This window comes from Rhinopithecus roxellana, chromosome 15, assembly GCF_007565055.1.
Source record: "Rhinopithecus roxellana isolate Shanxi Qingling chromosome 15, ASM756505v1, whole genome shotgun sequence".
NCBI lineage: Eukaryota > Metazoa > Chordata > Mammalia > Primates > Cercopithecidae > Rhinopithecus > Rhinopithecus roxellana.
The window spans coordinates 87,972,929-87,994,113 of record NC_044563.1 but is presented as its reverse complement, the minus strand read 5'-3'; positions in this window follow the sequence as shown (position 1 = coordinate 87,994,113).

The following is a 21,185-nucleotide window of genomic DNA, read 5'->3' as shown; positions in this document are numbered from 1 at the left end:
GGCAGAGACAGGCAGGAGAGGTGGAGGTGGGCAAGCCCCATCACTCACCTCCAGCCAGAGCTGCAGCAGACAGGCAGACATCAGGGCGTTCTCCACCTCCCCCGCTGAGCTAGATTCACTCAAGGCAGCAGGGGTGCTGTCTTGGTCTTGGCTGCAGCCACAGTGCCAAGCACAAAGTCTGGAACTGTAAAGGTACCTTCTCACTGGGCAATATTAGAAAGAGAGGCTTCTTGAGTCCCCAGCCTAGACAGAAATAGCTGCACAGACAGGCTCCCTCACTATCAGGCCACTCCCTCCTCCTTCCCAGGGGCTATTTTCACCCTAGCCATAGCCCAGAGCCCAGGGCACATGGAGCCAGACTACTGCCTCAAGCCCTGCCTGCTCCTGGGTAGGGAATGGGCTGGGCTGGGCTGGGCTAGGCTAGGCTGGATTCCCACCTCACCCTCCCCAGGCCTACTCCTCCACTTGAAACTGAAAAGATGGTGGGGCCCTCCTGGGGGCTTGCAGGAGGCTACCTCTCCAAGTTGTGGTTTTGTGGTCATTGGCCCAGTTTGTGAAAAGGGATTGCTAGAGTCGAGGATCCTGGGGCAGGAGTTCTCAACTTTGGGGGCATCCGGTTTCTGTGAAGGAGCTGCACCCTGTATGTGCGAGAAGAGAGGCGAAGGCCGGTGGATCTGGCTGCAGTGGGTGTTTGTGTGAGCCATGGGTTCAAGGAGATGGTGAAACTGGGAGCTGTCTGTATGTGAGCACATGGGATTGTGAAGGAGTTTGAGTGAGGAGAGACACAGAGGGCTGGAGTTTACAATGAAGAATTTTCTTGCTCAACATGAAAAAGCAAATGATTTTCCTGCATTGTAGCACAGTCCCCAGTGCCAGACTCTCCCTGGACCCTTAGGTCTAGGATGGCTGTGCCCAACCCAAGGGCCCCAACTCTTACTTCGAGTTTGCTGTAGATAAAGTTATAACACAAGTTAATTACATGGTTATCGAGAGATAACAGAGCCACTCGAATGCAGTTTCTGGGCAATTACAATTGTTTCCAACAGAGTTACCATATTGCAGCCATGAAATAACATGTCATTTTGCGGCAATTATGTAATTAACTTGTCTCACCACTCTAGGTTGCACAACAATTAATTCACTCACAATGAGATAGAGTCAAACTCAGGCAGGCGGGGTTTGCAAGGCCCCAAGAACAGAGCTGGCCTTCTAAGAAGACCCCAGCCCCATCCTGCCCACCCCAGACCTTGTCAACAGACTTCCCCAGCTCAACATGGTATGGAATTTGCCAAGTCTGGCATCATGGACCCAGTTATTGCTCTCTCACCGTCTCATCTGGGAAATGGGGATGATCTGATTCCCAGGTCAGCCACGGGCCCCAGATCTACACTGTGAAGTGCTGTGGTTACATGAGCTACAGTCAGCACTGTGGACATCATGAGATCCTCAGTAGGAGACCCTCACCCAGAAAGTCCAGTATCAGTCCACAGATATCCCAAAGAAGAGGCCACATGGGCCTCATCTTAGCAAGTGTGAAACTGATAAGAGGGTAGGGAGGAAGCAGAGAGAGACCAAGTTCATTCTGTAACAGAGCAACTGGGATAGTGGGAATGGCTACCAAGGTCGGGGATTATGCACCTGGAGAGAATTCACAACACCCTGGAACACCCAAGGGTGACACAGGAGAAGCCTGAATTTCTCCCCCATCACTGAAAAGGAGAAACTTGGTTAAGTGTAGGCCATGAATTGTGTGGACTTGGCTCTCCTTGGGGGTTACACCCACCACAGATGATTGGTGCAGGGAGGGACAGCTGAGTGTGAACTGTTAGAGGCTGCAGCAGCTCGCATCTCAGCCTGGGGCATGTGGGCGGTGGGGAATGTGGGCCAGCATTGAACCATAGCTGTGCACAAATCTCCCTTTCCTCCAGCCAGATCTTGGGACCTCATCCCCTCTCCCTGCCTTCCTTGGTGGCCTGGGGAAGAGATACCCTAACAGGGGGCCTGAACCCAGGAAATATGGCACCTGCTTATGCTCCCACTCCTTGGCCTGAAGCTGGACTGCGCAGCCCATGTTTGGAAAGAAGTTTGATTCCAATCTTAACACTGCTGCAGAGCTCATTATGAAATCTCCTATGAATCCTGTCTCCTCCTGGGCCTGCTCCCAGAAACCTTCCCCCACCTCATGAGACATGCGGAGGCCACAGGCACAATCCACATGACATTCCTGCCTGGGAGATCTCATCTCTACAAGGAGACAATTGCTCTTTCCCTTAAAGCTGTCAGAGACCATTCATGGCCAGGATTTTTATTCTAGGGCAGCATCCTTCTCCTTCATGAGAGTTGATGGAAAGTCTCTTGTGTGCCAGGGTTCCCCCAAACACCAGTTTCTCCCTCTCTTCAGATGCCCAGGCTGCACAACACTCAAGACTTCCAGTGGGTGCTGCCTAGACCCCAGCTGTCTGAGCTTATGTGCTCTGAGCCCAGGACAAACAGCCAGGTCCCCGGACTATCCCCCTGGCACTGGGTTTTGCAGAGCTTGTTGCCTTTGCCAAGAAAGCCTGGGCCCCTCAGAGGTTCCAGAGCCCATTGGCTGCCTGTGGCACCTGGGCTGGGGTCTGTGCCTCCGTGGTCCCCATGCCTTCTCCAGGACACCACATTCCAGAGAGGAGCTGGTTCAGGGGCTCCTGCCTGGGGCTTTCTTTGCAGACTCTTACCTCCTGGATCTGCTCTGGAAGCATAGTGAAGCCTGTTGGGGTGGGGGTAGGGGACAGCTCTGGGGTTTCCTGAAGTTCCAGCAAGTCCAGTTTTGTCTTCCAGAGTTCAAAGGTGCTAGGGAACTGAGGCAGTTCTTGGGCCACATTTGTTGTTCTAATGGGTATGCCTGCTGCACTGGGGGAACTGAAGGGCTCTCCTGACAAGGGGCCAGAGAGGTCCTCATGATTACCTGGGCCCTCTTTCTCCGGCTGCCACCCTGATCCCTGAGACCCCGGCCCATCTGCCAGGTACTAGGTGGGATCAGGGATCAGCGACAGAGCACTGAGACACAGAGGGACAGAGGAAGAGATGAGAACGAATAGGTTGTGGAGGGAGAGAAAGAGAGATGGAAACAGAGAGGGGGAGATGGAAAGAAATGAGGCAGAGGGCAGGAAAGGAGAGAGGGGGAGGGAATGGGAAAAGCATCCCAGAAGAAGTTTCTAACTTCAGGGAAGGCGTGAGGTGAGAGCAGTGCGGAGGAAAGGGCAGCGTGGCATGATGGTTACATGCACAGGCCCAGGAGCCAGATTATGTGAGTGCAGATCCTAGCTCTCCACTTGGCAGCTGCACAGCCCGGGGCAGCTTGCTTAGCTTTCATCTTAGAGATTAGGCCTTTCCTCATCTTTAAAGGGGACTGATGATAGTGCCTGCACCACAGGCTGCTCCCAGTGGTAGATGAGCCGTCACATGGGAGGTGCTCACAGCTGCAGCAGCTCCTGGTGAACACCAGAACATGTAACTGCTGCTGGGAACCTTCCTTTATACAACCAGCACTAGGTCTGCTGGTTTGAGGCCTGGCTCACCGCAGCAGAGTCCTGTGTCACAGGCGACTCCTGGGCATCTGAGAGCTCTCAGGAGAGGGGCACTGCGTGCTGGCACCAATGGGGGAAATCCAGCCCAGACAAGGCAGGCTTTCATAAAAACATGCCCAACCCGCTTAAGCCTCTCAGCAACTCTGTCTTACAGTTGAATCATCCCCATTTTACAGTTGAAGAAACTGAGGCTCAAAGAACCATTCTAGTTAAATAATATTCAATAGCATCTGGACTTGAATTCAGGCCTGGTCTGACTCGAGTCCATGTGAAACTGCCACCTAGAGGCCGCTCTGGGCAGTGGAAGGATCTGGGAGTCCAGAAGTAGATTTTATCTTCACTAAACCCCCAGATCCTCTCCCAGTCTGCATTCCCTTTTCTCTCTACAACGCATGCCCTAGCGAGGGCTTGGTGCACAGTGGGGAAGGGTCCTCGGACACTTACGTTCCTCACTGCACATCCTGCATGAGCATGTCACTGGGCCTGGCCTGTGCTGGCCACTGGGTGGGATGAACAATTCCAGATGCTGAGCAGAGGCAGTGCAGGCAGCCTGTCCCATGCCTGAACTGAAGGTTTATCAGTGGGACAGGTCCCAGTGCGTCATTACTCTGTCAGTCTGTCACAGACATGAGTCAGGTGCCTGCTATACGCCAGGCACGGTGCTGGAGGGAGGCTACGGGATGGAAACACAAGTGAACAAGGTCATTCTCTGTGTGGTTTACAGTCTAGTGAGGGAGACAGACAATAAACAAATAAAAAGATCAATAACAGGCTAAAGACAGCGCCGGGCAGCAGGGAGAAGCTGGAGAGAGTGGGCAGGGATGAGAGTTTCTTGCCCACCACCCTTAGAGACCATCTTATCCGATGGGCTCACTTTGGGGAAACGGGGGCCCAGAGATGAAGTGATGGCCAGGGGCACACTGGAACCAGCCTGGGTTGGGAGCCTGGGTTCCTGGCCCTCAGCCTGGCCCAGGGCTCTGTCTCCTACATCCTGTGACTTGCGTTCCAGCCAAGGATCCTCCTCGGGCACACAGTGGGTGGAGGAAAGGAAACCACTCAGCCCTGACACCTGCTCAGTGCTTCTCTTCCTTGTTTTCCAGTTAATAAGAAACATTACTCCTTAAAATGTCAAGAAATTGGGTTTGGGTTCTTGGCTTCGACCACCAATCTCCCTGCCCCATAATTCCACGAACTTAGGACACATTGGTTAGATCCATGGCTTCTGGGGATTCTAGAGGGATTGTTCTGGACACTTGGAGTGGCTGCCCTGTATAGCATATGCATTAAGAAGGCAGGATTCTCTGCAAACTCAGCATAGTAGTGTTCTGGGGAAAAAACAATTCACTGTAAAAGCAGGAATGTGCAATGCCCTAAGGGCCGCAGGACACTGGGAACTGGCAGGACCAGCTCTCCTGTTCCTTTTCTCCAGCCCTTGCCTCTTTCAGCCCTGCTGGTTAGTTCTGATGGGGGAGGAGCTGAGGCTCAGCTTTGGGGCCTCTGTTGGACCTTCCTGGCTCCTGGGGTCCAGAGGTGGGCCGAGGCAGGTGGGTTTCTCTTAGCTGTGCATCACAGGCCGAGGTGTGGTGGCTCCTGTCTGCTGCCAATGACATGCCCATTAGGCACCCCCTGAGGGAACGGTTGTTTTGTCTGGGTCCTGGAGACGCCCCTCCCTGCTTCACCTGGGCTTTCAGGGCTATCGGTTCCTGAAATCAGTCAAGGTGACGGTAGGGCCCCTTGCTCCTGGTCCAGGCACATCAGGCCACCATCCATTCCTAGCCTCTCTCACAGTGAAGGAGTGAGGGTGACTTTGCACAAAGTAGGGCTGGGGTGGGCACTGGTTCCATGGGACCCCATTCTCTGAGTTCCCGTGGGCTGCTGCCCCTCAGCCGGGGGCTCTGCTGGCCCAAGCCTGTCCTTCACCCTTTCCCACACCTGCCTTCTTTTTTAGGGCCTTTCTGGAAGCTAATCCCCGTGCTTATTAGATGACTCCTCCTCCTGCCCCTCTGCTTTCATTAGAGTCAAGAGAGCTAATTACTGGCCCCTCTGAGGTCCCCCTACAGGCCATTTTAGAGCTGAGGCGGCCCTTAAAATGATTTAAAAATCCCATTTCTCTGCAATGAAATAGACTACCCTTCCCTCCTCATTAAGGCTAATTACAAAACATTGCCCACCTGAGAGGGGCCTGCTCTTGTCCTCCCACCCATGCCCACCTCCAGCGGTGGCTCCCCAAAGAAGCCCCCCCAGGCTGGGAAGGGAGGCAAGAGAAGCATCAGAGGCTTTTCTCCCTCCAGGCAGACATCCCAGAAAATTCTGGAAGACTGAGCCTGAAACAGCACGAGGCAGGATGGGTGCAGGTTGCGGGGGTTAGATGGAGAAATGTTGAGAAGGGGAAAGAGAAGACCAGGTTTGAATGGTGGGCACCACCCCTTCTGGGGCTGTCAGGCTGCAGAACTGCAGAACTTCCCCACCAAGTCCAAGATGTGAGCATGTCCTACGTGAAGGAGAACCGGGCCGGGTCTCAGGACTCTCCGGAGCTCTTTGTGGTCCTGGAGTTTCCAAGATGGAGCCCCTCGGGCTCATCAGCACATATAGAGTGGAAGAGGCGGTGGAAAGCACCCCCAACAAATATGGTGTGGCCTTTCCCTGGAAAGCCAGTACTCACTAACTCCAGAAGCAGCTCAGCTCTTCAAAGGGGGGCCTCTGCCCAGGTGCCTCTGACTCCAGAAAATGATGCTGACATTATCCTTTATTGTGACATTTGTCTTGTTCCCCTCTGCCCCCTGCCTGGGACCAGCAAAGTGGAAAAACCAAATGAAAAACCCAGGCTATCAAAAAAGGAGCACTTTAAAAATTTCAGCATATATATGTGTGTGTCACATATATATTATATAAAGGTTTGTTTCATTTCAAACACGTAACTTTATTTTGCAGTTTAGATATTTTTATTTTAAATCTCATATGGGGTTGGATGCCCTCATCTTTTTTCTTTAGCGTAGGGCCTCTAACCGAGGCTCTGGACTCCATCTCGCTCTGCTCTCTCTGTATGCAGTGTGGGGCTGTGCAACATAATCTCTGAGGTTCATCCCTCTCCCACATTCTGGGAAACGGTGAGTCCCATTCCATGGGACATTTGGTGTGGACTGTTTCTGCATGCTTTCTTCCCAACCCTGCCTTTGGTAGAGGGCTGTAGATTGGTGGTGTGCAGTAGATGGACCACAATATTTAGCTCACAACCAAGCTTTGTCGAAGGGGGAATATAAAGCAAAAAAGTTGCATGATCTATTTTGTTGGGGACCCCCAAGGCATTCCCAGTGTGAGCCCAGGGCTAAGAAGGAATAGACTCTGCCTTCCACCACCGAGTTTGTCTCTGGTGACCCTCAACACCAGCGGTGCTTTGAAGAATGGGACACCATATTCCTCACTCCCCTTCAGACACTCTCCTAGTCTTGTATACCTTTCAAGTTTTGCTTTCTGATTTTTGCAGATAAACATTTAGGCCAGGAAAAAGACTTCATGTAAAGGAAGGGGCACAGGTTCCAGAGTCCCAAGATAGATGCAGATTCTGGGCTCCTGATCCCATCTGGGTGAGGACCAGATCCCCATTATACTTCTGGTTGTCTTTATTCCCTGTTAGAATGCACACTTCTACCTTTCCCTACCACTGACCAGTAGCCCTTTGTCCAGCAAAATAATGCCCTTGGGCCTGAAGAGACCTTAGAGGCACAATATCAAGGGCCCCTTGCTTTTAGTGGGCAATCTACGTTTTTATATTAGCGGTCTCAGGTTTCTACCCTCTAGGAACTTACCCCCCCGCAGTGGGGTGAAAGACAACAACCCATTATAGAAATGTTTCTGCTTATTAAAGCCCTATAACCCCCATTGCTATATTTTGTCTCCCAGCCTCCCTGGGAGTACACAGGTTAATAGTCCCAGCTTACAGGGAAGGATATAAAATATATTGTAAGGTAGTTAGATCATGCAGAGGACAGAAGAGAAATCAGCTCTCTTCCTCTTGGGACACAGTGCCTGCTCTGTACCTTAGGTGTAGACCACTAATAGAAGCAATACATGGTGAGAGTGGATGAATAGATATTGTGTTGTGAGAATTCTGAAGAGGAGATGGCCCATGTGGCAGAAAATATCTGAGAAGAGGCAAGTACTGAGCTGCTTCTTACAGAAAGACTAGCTAGAAATATGAGGAAAGACCTTACAGGTACAGAGGGAAGCCTGTAATCTTGACTCGTCAACATAGAAGAAGGGACACTGGGAAGTGGAATGTGTCTAGAATGGAAGTGGGGGACAGGAAATTGGAAGCTGAGCAGAAGAGTTTAAGCCTTTATGTACTAGGCAATAGAGAGTTCAAGTTGTGAGTCAGGCATAGCACACATGTCCACTGTTTTCTAAGTTGTGAATCTTACGGACACTTGCAAAATGTATTTTCCTGTAGGTACCATAGGTAACCTTATTGGGTATCACTTATTAAAGCCCTACCTCCATAAGGGCACAGTGACCTGCTATGAAGCAGGAGTATCAAGGAAGAATGCTTTTGGTGGCTCAGGCTGGGGCCCAGGGAGCAGAACTGGCTTATTTGAGCTGGGGCTAGGATTTATCTGTGTGGAGATATGGAGAAAGGACACTTCAGGCTGAGACAAAAGCAAATGTAAGACCTAGCAGTGCTAGGGAGGCTCAGGGAGGAGCACACAGTCAGACGTGCCGGGAGGCGAGGGGCCTTATTGGAAGTAGTGAAGTGGTCTATGGGTAAAGGGAGTACAGTTGATGGAGATATTGGATGGTCTGTGTCCTGGGGCAGGGGGTATAGAACTGGGGTTAAGGAGCACTGTTTATTGGGGAGGACTTTGAGGCCCAATAGACCAGAAAGCTTCAGAAGGTGTCAGAGTGTAGCACAATGGTGTGATGTTTTGAAATGCCCCTCTGCCAAGGGGTAATAATGCTCTTTGCAAGTGGAGGTGACCACTCTCTTGGCTAAAAATTGAGCATGATATGGCCTGGGGCAAAGCCCTGTGGCTGGCTGGTCATGCAGTACTTCCTATCAGACTACCATTATTTGGTGCTCTTTGGGGGTTGATTCTTCAAACAGCTGAGTAGTATCATGTCAGATGCAGTTTTCAGTCACAGGTGTGGATGAGGTTATGAAGGAACTTACCAAGAATCCAGACACTGAAAAGCATGCCTGAGAGCAGTCTAGTGACCTAGGCAGAAAAAAAAAGTGATGTTGATTTAATTCATCCATCAACCTATCCATCCATCCATCCTTCTTGCCATTCTTCCTTCCATCCAGATTTCTGTCTATCCAAGGTATGTCGAGTGTGTAATGCAGTATCAGGCAAGAAAGGTGAAAAGACAAATGAAGCAAAGCCCCTGCCCTCAAGAAATCTCACAGAAAGGAGGGGAGTCAGGAGCCATCCTGTTAAAAAGTCATAACTCAGTGTGATTGGCATCATGTCAGAGCTCTGAACAGAGGCTTCAGAAAGAAGGAAGAGAAGGTGACTAACTTTTCCTGGGAGAAGGGAAAGTATCAGAGGAAAGGACGCTTGAACTATCAAACATGGGATGATGAATATGCCCGGCAGCCGGTAAAGGCACAGAAGTGGGAGACAGTGGGGCTTAGTTGGAGGGTGACCCAGCACTCAATGTACCTGCAACTCAGAACGCAGAGGCCTTGGAGGAAAGCAGCAAGCCTGTTGGCAGGGGCTCTCATGCCAGGCCAGGGAGATGGACCTTTACCCTCGAGGCAACCAGGAAATGTCAAAACTTTTTAAGTGGAACAAAGGCACAATCAGGTCTGAACTTTTTGGGAAATCACTCTGCAGTGATATAAAGAGTGAATCATGACAGGAAGTAGTGGCTTACACCTGTAATCCCAACACTTTGAGAGTCTATGGTGGGAGGATTGCTTGAGTCCAGGAGTTCAAACCTGAGCAACATAGCAAGAGTCTGTCTCTACAAAAATAATTTTAAAAATTAGCTGGGTATGATGGTGTGCACCTAGCTACTTGGGAGGCTAAGGTAGGAGGTCTTGAGCCCAGGAGGTCAAGTCTGCAGTAAGCCATGATCACACCACTGCACTCCAGCCTGGGAGCAGACACCAGGAAAGGGGACAGAGCAGACAGCAGGGGTGAGGACACCTGCAGCTTCTTCTATTGCACAGATGAGGAATGAGTTTTTCATGACTTGCTCTTCATGAGCCTTTGCTGGACTTTTTTGTTTTTCTCTCCATTCAATAAGTACTAGAACTCTCTTGGGGATAGAGAAGGCAAGGGCTTCCATCCAGTCATTGCGTCCTAGGCCTGCTTTGAGTTTTATCCACTCTTTGCTCCCAAGGCATCTTCAAGCACAGAGAATAAAATGGCCAAAGGAAAGGTGTTCACATTGGGCAAATAATTTCTTATGAGATGAAGTGAACTGTGGTTACCTCCTCAGCCCCCCACCACCAGGGTATTTGGGGCTCATTGAGAAATGAACTGAGAATAATGCCAATATCCCAAATGGCTCATATGGGGCATTTTCTGTTAGTGGAAGTTCTCTCTACAATAAAAACAGGTTCAGAAATGAGGGAAACACTTACTTTAGTATAATAATTACAGGTAATAATTATTGGAGAGAAATTAAAATCAGGTAACCAGGAGGAATATGTATTCCTCTGGTAATAATCAGCTTTGAATTTTGTGAATTTTGTGAATGTCTGTTAGGTAAATCCAGGAGGAAGCAACGCATCCATTTCTGGTTTAGAGGTCAAACTAGAGCCAAAGCATGAGCATCTTCCTCACTCACAGGAACAAGAGACCATCTACCTGAGACACCCTCTGTGGTGGATATTCAGGGGACTTTGAAGCTCCACTCCACAGATGATAAGTCTAAAACAAAGGAGTGTACCTGGAACCTATTAATGGTCTAGGGTGTGTAGGTATCCAAATTGTTCTTGTCAGACTAAGGACTCATATCCCATGACAGGATGAGAGGTTTCCTCTCTTTGTATATGTGAATAAGGAAACAGGTGGTTCTGTTTGTCACTGCTAGCCATCTTATGACCATGAAGGAAACCAGTCTTAGGATGAAGATGGCACCAAGGAAGGCAGAATGGAGGAATGGAAAAATCTATGTCCTCAGTGGCTTCATTAAGCTGCTGGTGGTATACACTTGGGGCCCACCCTACCTCCAGATGACTCTATTGTTTAAGTCCCTTTGAATCAGGGGTTTCTGTTACTTGCAGCTCAGAGCATCTTTACTAATACACCCTACAAAGGACTCCAAAGGTAAAGTTGTGGAAGCCTTGTTGCGGTACGAGGGAACTTTTTGGCTGTATAAACTCATGCCCTGGTCTTTCCAACTTCCTGTATGGATTTTACGGGTGCCTAGTTGAAGCCTTCATTAGAACTGCTTATGCCTCCATTCACTGGAGTTGAGCATATATTAGACCTGGGGAAAATAGGTATGGTGGCACTCAGAGAAAGGGGCAGGACCTTTTCCTTTGACTTCTGATGGGGGCCTGGTCCTGCCTTTGAGAGTTTAATAGCCAATATTCTGATTTTCGTCTCAAAAGAATATTAGCAGATCATGTACTTGTCTCACCTAAGGGCCAGAAGGGAGGGCCTTGTGCTGCAGATTAGTAGTGGCTGTCCTCTCCACACCAAGCACTGTTTTCCTTCCCACCCACCCTTGTATTCTCATTCCCTACTCACCCTATTGCTTGAGGAGAGGGACTGTGAATATGGAAATGGTAACTGGGACCAGAGCCTAGCTGAGGCCCCAAGGCAGTGCTCCAACTGGCAGGCAGGCAAAAACTGGAAGCCCTCTTTCTCTAGGACTGAAGCAGCAGCCAGGAGAGGCTCTTAGAAGCAGGTCCTGAAGGTAGCATGTGCAGTACAGCCTGCTCTGGCCTAGTTGGGACTGCAAGAACCATCAAAGCTGTCCTCCCTTCCCTCCCCTGCCTTGGATGACACATGAAAGGGACTCTGATGCCCTATGCTGGTGGTTTTGATGTCCAGCCTTGCCCATTGAAAAGCCCTTTTCCTGGCAATATTCTCTGTCTCTCCTCTGTGACTCTTTCCCTGTGTCCTCCTTGTCATTCTCTCTCTCCCTCCCTCTCCATTTTTGCCCCTGTCTTCCTCTGACCATCCCCATCTCCATCCACCTTTCCCTGCTCCTCAAGCTCTGTGTAGCTAAGTTATTTTTCCTGAAGTAAAATCCGAGTTATCCTGTGTAAGACAGTTGGGTTCATTGAAGAGCCTGCCACAGGGCCTTTGCTAGAGCAAGCCTGAAGCTACTCACCCCACTCTCTTTTCTTAGAAAAGACATGAGTCCCCTGGTACTTGGATGCTTGCAGCTGGTCCTACCTCCAGAAAAAATGGAAGCATTTCTGTGATCTGGCAGGGCTCCCGTAGACCCCAGAATATCCCCCAACCCGTCTGTCTGGAGCCCAAAATTCTACTATTATTAGTTATCCCATTGGGAGACCCCGACATTGTGTACCAGTGATTTCCTATGTGAGTCTCACAATTTTCCTCTGAAGGGTCCCAATGATCAGAGGTATCAGGGAGCCTTGGAGTGTGGTCTGCCATATTACAAGAGGATTTTTAAGATTCAGGTTTTGTCTTAAAAGTTCACATGCATCTCACTCATAACTGGGAGTTGAACAATGAGGATGAAGACACATGGACACCGAGAGGGGAACAACAAACACCAAGGCCTACTGGGGGTTGGAGATTAAGTGGGGGAACTTAGCAGATGTGTCAATAGGTGCAGCAAACCACCATGGCACACGTATGCCTGTGTGACAAACCTGTATGTTCTGCACATGTATCCCATTTTTTTTTAGAAGAAATAAAGAAAATAAAAGTTCATATGCATCAATGTATTCCAGTTTATAATATATCCCCCAAGTCCCCAGTGCCTCCTTTCAGGTTACCAAATGTAACCTCCATCCTGCCAGTTCATAATATATCTTTTCAGGCTGAGTATGGTGGCTTACACCTGTAATCCCAACACTTTGGGAGGCTGAAGCAGGAGGATCGATTGAACTCAGGAGTTCAAGATCAGCCTGGGCAACACAGCGAGAATTTGTCTCTACAAAAAATCAAAAGAAGTAACCAAGTGTGTTGTTGTGGGCTCCTGTAGTCCCAGCTACTCTGGAGGTGGAGGCAGGAGGATTGCTTGAGCCTGGGAGTTTAAAGCTGCAGTGAGCTATGATTCTGCCCCTGCATTCCAGCCTGGGCAACAGAGCCAGAGCCTCATAGATACATGATATCTAACAATATTTCCTTTAAGATTCAGGTTTTGATCTCTCTCTATATATAGAACTGTATATATAGAACTGTATATAGAGAACTATATATATATATATATATATAGAGAGAGAGAGAGAGAGAGAGAGAGATACTGTATATACATATATATATATATATGTTTCATGGAAAGAGTACTAGCATTATTATTAATACCACTCTACAGTTAAGGAATTGATGGTCATAAAGATGTGACTTGCCCAAGGTTGCTGAACCTATGAGTGGTTACCCACGGATTGGGGACTTCTGCCCAGGTCCCATAAGCCCTGTCAGTGGTGGCATTCCCAGACAGACAGAAATTTGCTTGCTGGAGCCTGGGTTGTCTTGTCTGATGAAAAGATTCCTGTTGAGAGCCTTGAGAATATTGAGTTAGGAATATCCAAGAGGCAGGGGGATGGGGTTTAAGCAATACTGACTCCCAGGATTTAGCCATGCAAGGACTGCAGGACTTCAGGCACCCTGACTGGGGTGGCCAGTAGGCCAATAGGTGTCCCCTCCAGAGAATCAGGCTCTGAGAGGGATTACATTAGTCCTCTGAGCCAAGTATGACTGTTGGCTTCCTGGATCCCTGATCAGACACTCACCTGGCTCTTCCCTGGGGACAGAGAACAGGGTATGGTCTGGCCCCCTTAGTGTGACTGGGTGAACTTGGGCAGTTCTCTTCCTGTCGCTGAGCCCCAGTCCTCTTTGCAAAATAGGAAACTGGAAGGAATGTCTCCCAAACACCCAAAGGGTGGCTTGCAGCCCCCAGGGCAGCCAGCAGGAGGTGCCAGTGTCCTGATGGGTCACCTTCATAGAAGGGAAGAACCAGGTCTGTGCAGTCTCTCCAGCCTCTAACTTGAGGCCTCCCTCTCTTAGTAACTCCCAGAGGAGGGCTCCAGCTGTCAGCTCACTGGGATTAAAGAAGGAGTCTCTGGCAGATTCTGGAGGTGTAGGAAAACCTACTTGGGGAGGATCAGACCAAATTCTGCCAAAATTCTGAGGACTAGAGAAGGTGGTTTGGGGGACTCCTTTTCAAAACAGTAAGTCTGAACCTCGGAGGGTAAGGGGGGCTATAGAGGAGTGCAACCCCTCACCAAGAGCTTTATCACCAACCCAGACTGCATTAACAGAGTATGGTGTCTAGAACATGGAAAGGAACAGGCTCTCTTCCGGCCAGACCGCCTGTGGACTTTGGGCTTCAGGAAGAGGGCCTAAGGCAACAAAGGCAAGGGAGACCCTGTCAGATGAGGCGCACCTACAGCACCTTAGCTTGTCTTCCCTGCAGCAGAGCAGTCTTAGAGTCATGGCTTTCCAGACTGTGGAGCAGAGAGGTCAAATGTGGGGGCACTGGTATCCAGCAACGTTGGGTTGGTGTCTGGCACTGTTACTTTCATCAGTGACCTTGCATAGGTTACTTCACATCTCTCTGCCTCAGAATCCCACCTACTGGCTGGGCACGGCGGCTCACGCCTGTAATCCCAGCACTTTGGGAGGTGGAGGTGGGCAGATCACGAGGTCAGGAGATAGAGACCATCCTGGCTAAGACAGTGAAACCCCATCTCTACTGAAAAAAAAAGAAAAAAGAAAAAATTAGCCAGGCGTGGTGGTGGGCGCCTGTAGTCCCAGCTACTAGGGAGGCTGAGGCAGGAGAATGGCATGAACCCGGCAGGCAGAGCTTGCAGTGAGCCGAGATTGTGCCACTGCACTCCAGCCTGGGCAACAGAGCGAGACTCTGTCTCAAAAAAAAAAAAAAAAAAAAAAAAAAAAAAAAAAAAAAAATATCCCACAGAGACATGAGGAAGACTAAATGAGGTAATACATGAAAGTACCTAGAACAGCATCTGGCACATAGTAGTTCTTCACTTCATGTTAGATATTACGGTTAGATTACGGTTGTTTCTATTATTAGCTGAATGGGTGTCATGAGCAGAGGGAGACTGCATGGGTGGGATATAGGGAGGAGCATATGGACTTTGTGTAAGTACGACCCTTCTCCATATGAAAGCTTTGATGGTAGTGAGCTTCCCGCCCTGGAGGTGTTCAGAGGCTGAATGACTCCCCTCCCCAACTCTAAGGGCCACCTTCAGTTCTTAGACTTTTGGGGTCCCTTCTACAACTTTTCTTTAATTGACAGAAAAAAAAGTATGTATTTACCATGCACAGCATGATGTTTTGAAGTATATATACATCGTGGAGTGACTAAATCTGGCTAATTAACATATGGATTATCTCATATAGTGTCTTCCACAACTTCTGCACCTGGAGGAGATTCCCAGGACAGTCTGTCTGCCTGCTGGATTCTATTCCAGAGGAAAGGAAATGGGTGGTCCCAGCCAGTGCCTGTAGAGGAAGACTCAAGAACTCCTTCCTGACTCATCTCCCTGCTCACAAACGCCCTCAGAATTCCTCTTTTTGAGCACGAACAGCAGGATAGGGACAGAGATGAGAGCAGGAAGAGGCAGCTTAATAAAAAATCCCAATAAAGTTCTGCAGCCCCTGGGGGCCAGGGGCAGGTCCTGGGCATGAGCCTTCCTTAGACCTGCCCACAGAGGGGCCCTGACTAATATTCCTGCCTGCCCCTGGCTTCATTAATGATGCTGAAGAAGGGTCTATGAGGTCCAACAGGTCTCCCCAATGCGGCTGACAATATTGCTATGTCACCCACGCCAGCCCCATCCCAGCACACATACCCTCCCTCTTCTAGACCCTCTGCAGAGGAATGGGTTTGATTCAATCAGCCATTTGCCGGTGGGACTGTCTGGTTCAACTTATTATGGGCAGATGCCAGCTCCAGGGAGTCAAGTAACCCTGGCGTGGAATTTGGAGCAAAGACTTATTAAAGAGCAGCAGAGAGGCTCTGGGATGGGGGCTCTGTTCCCCCAGAGCAACCAGACCCAGGGTGGGCTCCAGCTAGGAAAGGCAAGGGTGGGATAGATAGGGGCAGGAACCCAGGCATAGCCCACCAGGAGTGCTCCTCAGCTGGCCAGAGCTCCTCCCCTGGCAGTTCAGGGCTGGCTGGCCTCTCTCCACCAGGAGCTCGAGGTGGGACAAGGTTGGGCCTTGTTCCCTCTGTGTTCTCCCTAATAGAAAGCACAATGCCTTAAGAAGTTTGGACTGAGAAAAGCTAAGTCTGAGTACTTTGAAGACAGCCAGACAAAGGGCTGGTGGGGACAGCACGGAGTGCCTTGGCCCTCAGCTGCCCACAAAAGGAAGGAAAAAGCAGTGCAGACGTTGCAGTTAGGCTTAAAAATCAAACCTGTGAAACAGAGACAGCCCCCCTACTTCCCCCTCGCTCCAGCATCAGCAGGAGGGGCTGAAAACATTTGTTCAGAGGGAGGGTGGGGGGAAAAAGCCCTAAGTGCTTCTGCTTCCTTTTTTTTGCCAAATCATGCAGAAGATGCTGGCAGCTGCAAAGATTCAATTATGCACAATGCGAAAAATCATTTACAAAAATAATGGCACTCGAAAAAAATGGCCTCTCCAGAAATGGCGTGGAACAATAAATCCGTTAATTAGCTAATTAATATTCAATTGGGGTCAGTGGGCTTAATAGAACCTTTCTTGGAGACCCAAGAAATTCTAAACTGCCGCGAGGCGCCTGCCCACTGCCATTATCTCGGGCGAGCAGGCCCTTATCGGGCTGCCAGCTGTCCCCGAACAATGCGGGCCCTTATCAGCTGGGGCAGCAGCCCTGGCCGCTCGCTTCGGCTCCCTCTGCCCAGAGGAGCACGCAGCCTCTTGGTAATTGATATATGGTGCAGCTTTGTCTGAGGCTGTTTGCTCTGCTGGTATTTAAGGCAGCGCGGGCCCCCTGATTGATTGCCATTGGCCAAGTTTCTGCTGTCAGTGAGAGACCAGCCAATGGCAGTGGCTAACACTCTTGATGGACCAGCCATCTGGGCCAGGCCAGAGGCCCAACTTGCACCAACAAGGCCAGCTTGGGTTTGGCCTGAGTTTTGTTGTCCTCCTAAAGTGGGAACCTGAGCCCTCAAAGGTTTGGGCGTTTGGGTGGGCGGCTGGTATCCCCTGCCCTGCTTTGCTCTCAGTTCAGTCTTTCTCTCAGGAAAATGGGAGGTTGGATCAGACCAGTGTAACTTAGGTTGTTACTGTAAGTGTGATCCATGGACTTGCAGCATCCAGCACCTGGGAGCTTGTTAGAAACACAAATGCTCAGGCCCACTTCAGACCTCATGAATCTGAATCTCTGGAAATGGGTTCTAGGAGTCTATGTTGTACTGAGTGCCCTAGATGACTCTGATAAGGGCCCACTGAAGTTCGAGATGCAGTTATGAAGATCAGGGTTCCCACCCTTGGTTGTGCCTTAGAATTACCCAGGCGAGGGGGAATTAAATATACAAATTCCTGGGTCTTGCGGTGTAGGGTCACTTCCCTCAGCTGCTAGTATGTGCCCTGAGCACAAGGTACTCTGGGAACCCTGGAGCTGGCCAGCAAAGAGACAGGGATCCCGGCTGCTATGGTCGTGCCCATGGGGGTCCTGCCCAGCGTGGAACAAGGTTGTGCATGTCAAACAGTGTAGACAAGCTCTGGCTATACAGGACTTGGGCTCCAGAAATCCACAGGGAGTTAGAATGCATTTTCTATTTTTTTGAATCAGTGTCTTGCTCTGCCACCTAGGCTGGAGTGCAGTGGTGTGATCATAGCTCACTGCAGCCTTGAACTCCTGAGCTCAATTGATCCTCCCACCTTAGCCTCCCAAGTAGCTGGGACTACAGGTGCATGCCACCATGTCTGGCTAATTTTAAAAGAATTTTTTTGTAGAGATGGGGTCTCACTATGTTACCCAGGCTGTCTCAAACCCTGGCCTCGAGTGATCCTCCTGCCTTGGCTTCCCAAAGTGTTGGGATTACAGTTGTGAGCCTTCCAGATGCATGTTTGATAGAAGCAATGTTCCACATGGGAGGTGGGCTCCCAGGCTAGCCCCTAGATACCGTGAGACCCACAGCAAAGCTGAGTCTCAGCACAACCCCTTAGCAAATGGATGGGGAAGGGAGGAGAAGCAAGAAGAGGAAGTTAGGGAAAAAGAAGGTGGAGGGGATTTTATTGTCTTACTAGGGCTCAAAGCATGGGGTCAGGTTTTCTAAGTGTTTCTTCGGTCCCCTACATTCTCGTCCTGCCCCGTCTTCTCTCACTTCACCCTACTGGCCCACTCTTTATCACTGCACCCTTCCTGGCCTGCCCTCTCAGGTAGAGCTGAGAATCCCACAGCTCTGCCTTCTCCCAACCCAGCCCCACATGTTCCAGCTGCAAACCCTTGGGGACCAGCTTGGTCATGTCTCTGCATGTGAATGAGCAGGACTGGTTCACTGAGGTAGGAGAGCTTTGCTGGGATCTGGACTTGGAGTTAGCTTAGATGAGGTGGGTAGGAAGAGTCCCCCATCCTGACTGCACCCCACCTTCTCTCAGGTGTTGCATGGGAGCCAGTCAAGCAATAGGAACAAAGAGGCCACAAGGTAAGGGGCAAACACCAGGCATAACGCACCCAGCCTCAGTGCCCCTCATCCAACACAGTGGAGCTTGGTGAGAGGAATTCAAGAGCCATGCTCTTCCTGGAACACAGACAGGTACAGGAACTCTGGGTATCAGCAGGTGACAGGACCTCAGCCACAAGGGCCATGGGGGGTTAGTGGGGGCAAAATTGGTCTAAACAAAGGATGACTCTAAGCTTAGGATGATGTTGTCCTGGGCAGGTGATTGGGCAGAGCCTTGAACCCCAAAGCAAGTTAGGATGAAGTTATCAGCCCTGGTCTTCCAGGCAAGGACCAGGTGTGATTCTGAGTGAGACCAGAGTGAAGGGCTAGAGCTACTGAAGCTCTTCCTGCCTCCTGGGCCACATCCCAAGATGGCCAGCTAATGTGATCAGTTCCTTTGTCTCCACTGTGAATCAGCAGCAACGGCTCAATGGGATGCTCCTCCCGGGTCATTTACTTCTTTAGCAACAAGAGTTTTTCAGTGCACCAGCATCTGCATGGGAGGATTACCGGGCACTTCTAGAACTGCCTAGGCCTCAGGGGAAGCGCAGCCGAGTGGATTGACTGGTGTGAATTGTCGGAGTCACCAGCAATCAGCATGGTGAGGAGCAGAGCTGATGCTGCAGTCTCAACCAAATGACCCTTTCATCTGTGCCCTCCCCGGGGCTCTCAGTGTATCAAAAGGCTGTCAAAGAATATCAAAGGCAAAAAACTATTATCCATCCCTCTTCTAGGTTAAATAACTTCCATATTGATGTGTTCACGGGATTCTAATGAGGAAAATAGCCTTCTGTTAAGTAAGAAAACCACTGACCTAAGAACCCATGGATTAGCCCAGGCCCTTACCTACCACATGAGCAGTTAGCTTCTAAAGCTGCCCAGACACCAAAACTACGCCCTTCCTCCCCAACCACATATGTTCACACATGTGACTTTGGCTCTCGTGGGGCTCCCTGATACCTCCCTGAGCAAGTCTGCTCCTTTGGACAACATGGGTTTGGCCCATCTCACCAAATTCTGGAAATGGAGGCCGAAGGTGCTCTCATCCAGGCTAGAGTCCTGACCCCAACTCTCTGAGGGGTGCATGTGTGAGCCCAGATCATGGATATTGCCCTGCATAAGCTGGGACAAGAGCAAGATACCCTAGTCTTCCTTTCTTAGATCAAATCTGCTCTGGTCATGGTTCAGGAGGCCACTGGGTGCTAGCCCACCTTTGGAGTTGCTTCCACAGCCAGCTATAGGTGGGAGGGTGTGAAAGGCACTAACAGAACAGACGTGGAGAGAGAGACACTAAGAGACTCAGAGACATACTTGGGAGAGAGGCAGAAAGAAAACTCGAGAGCCGGTTGGTTTGTGTGAGAGTGAGGGAGTGCTCTAATCATTGGTTCAATTATCTGAGACTCTCCTTTGACTACCATAGAGACTTCCTGTGCGTATGACAACAGTTGCCAGGATGGGAGTGGTGGCAGGCTAGGACCCTGCAGATTTTTCTGACTCCAAATTCCTATTCTGACCTTAAGTCTCTGGTTTCCTATGAGCTCAGAGTGGGTTCTTCCTTGAGTTTCTTCCTTGAGAGGGCTAAGCTTGCTCCCAACTCCCTTTGTCACCTGTTCTCAAAACACCAGATGATTGGGACCTTCAGACCAGTGTCCACACCAGTTTTATAGATGAGCAAAGTGCAGCCTAGGGTATAGCCGCTGCCAAGTGCACATTATGCACATGAGTTAGGTGCTGGGCCATTGCAATGGCCTCCCCGCTTTACCTTTAGTTGTCTATCTGCTGCCCACTCCCTCACTCCCTTTACCCAACTGTCTCTGTGCCAGGGCAACCAGGCCCTACCACCAGAGGAAAGAAAGTTTCTGCTAACCTGAAAACAAGCCATAGGAGCAGGAGGCCCTGAGTGCGCCTGCGGAGTTTGGAGCTCCTTCAACTTCACGACTAATTGCAGAGAGGTAGTGGGCGGGCTCTTGGCAAGCGATTAGCTGTCCCACTGCAAGAATAATTTGCATAGAAAATGCTTTATTTTGGCAATCTATTAAAGGGCCCACAGTGCCGTGGCTTATCTCAGTCTCACAGCAAGGAGAAGGCTTGGCTATCTCGTTAAGTTCTGTTGATGCATAACAATTTGAAATGGGCACAAGCTAGTATGACATTTATAGATGCCTTCACTTAATTATATTACACAAACATAGGGTTGTTTATCCTTGGGAATAAAGTCTTTTTGAAGTCAAAGTTGGCATGTGCATAAAGGAGGGCATTTTAACCGATTTTTCAAGAGGAAGCCTCCTCACTTCAAACTTGGGGGGTTGCATTTCCCTAGGGCCTCGTAACACAGAGGGTTCTATGGCTGAGATGCAGACTTTGAGATTGGCTCTCTAGTTCTTCTTATTTAGGGGTGGCCTACAGTTTAGCACTTAATACAATATTGTGGAAAGAAAAGCTTATTAGAGCAAGGAAAAGAGACTTGCTGTGTGACCTTGGGGGAGCCCCTCCTCTTTTCTGAGCTTCCATTGCCTCCTGTGCAACACGTGGGGTGGGACTTTCCTGCTCTAAAGCAATGACTGACAAATCACATGTTCTGCTTTCACCTTGCCACTCCTCACATTGACTCTGTAAATTAAAATACAGCCTCTTTGTTAAAAGCCAAAGGGAATTCAGGGGCCCCATTGCACGCTTTCTAAGGACTAGAAATATGCTGGAGGAGGGAGATGACGAAAAATAGGAAGGGGCTTGCAGCTGCAGCAGGTGTTGGTACATTTTGCTCTGCCAAGTCAGAAGACCCCAGGAGATTGCAGAGCTTGCAGCCTTGCTTCATTTCCTTGAAAACTAGGAATTGGGTCCTGATT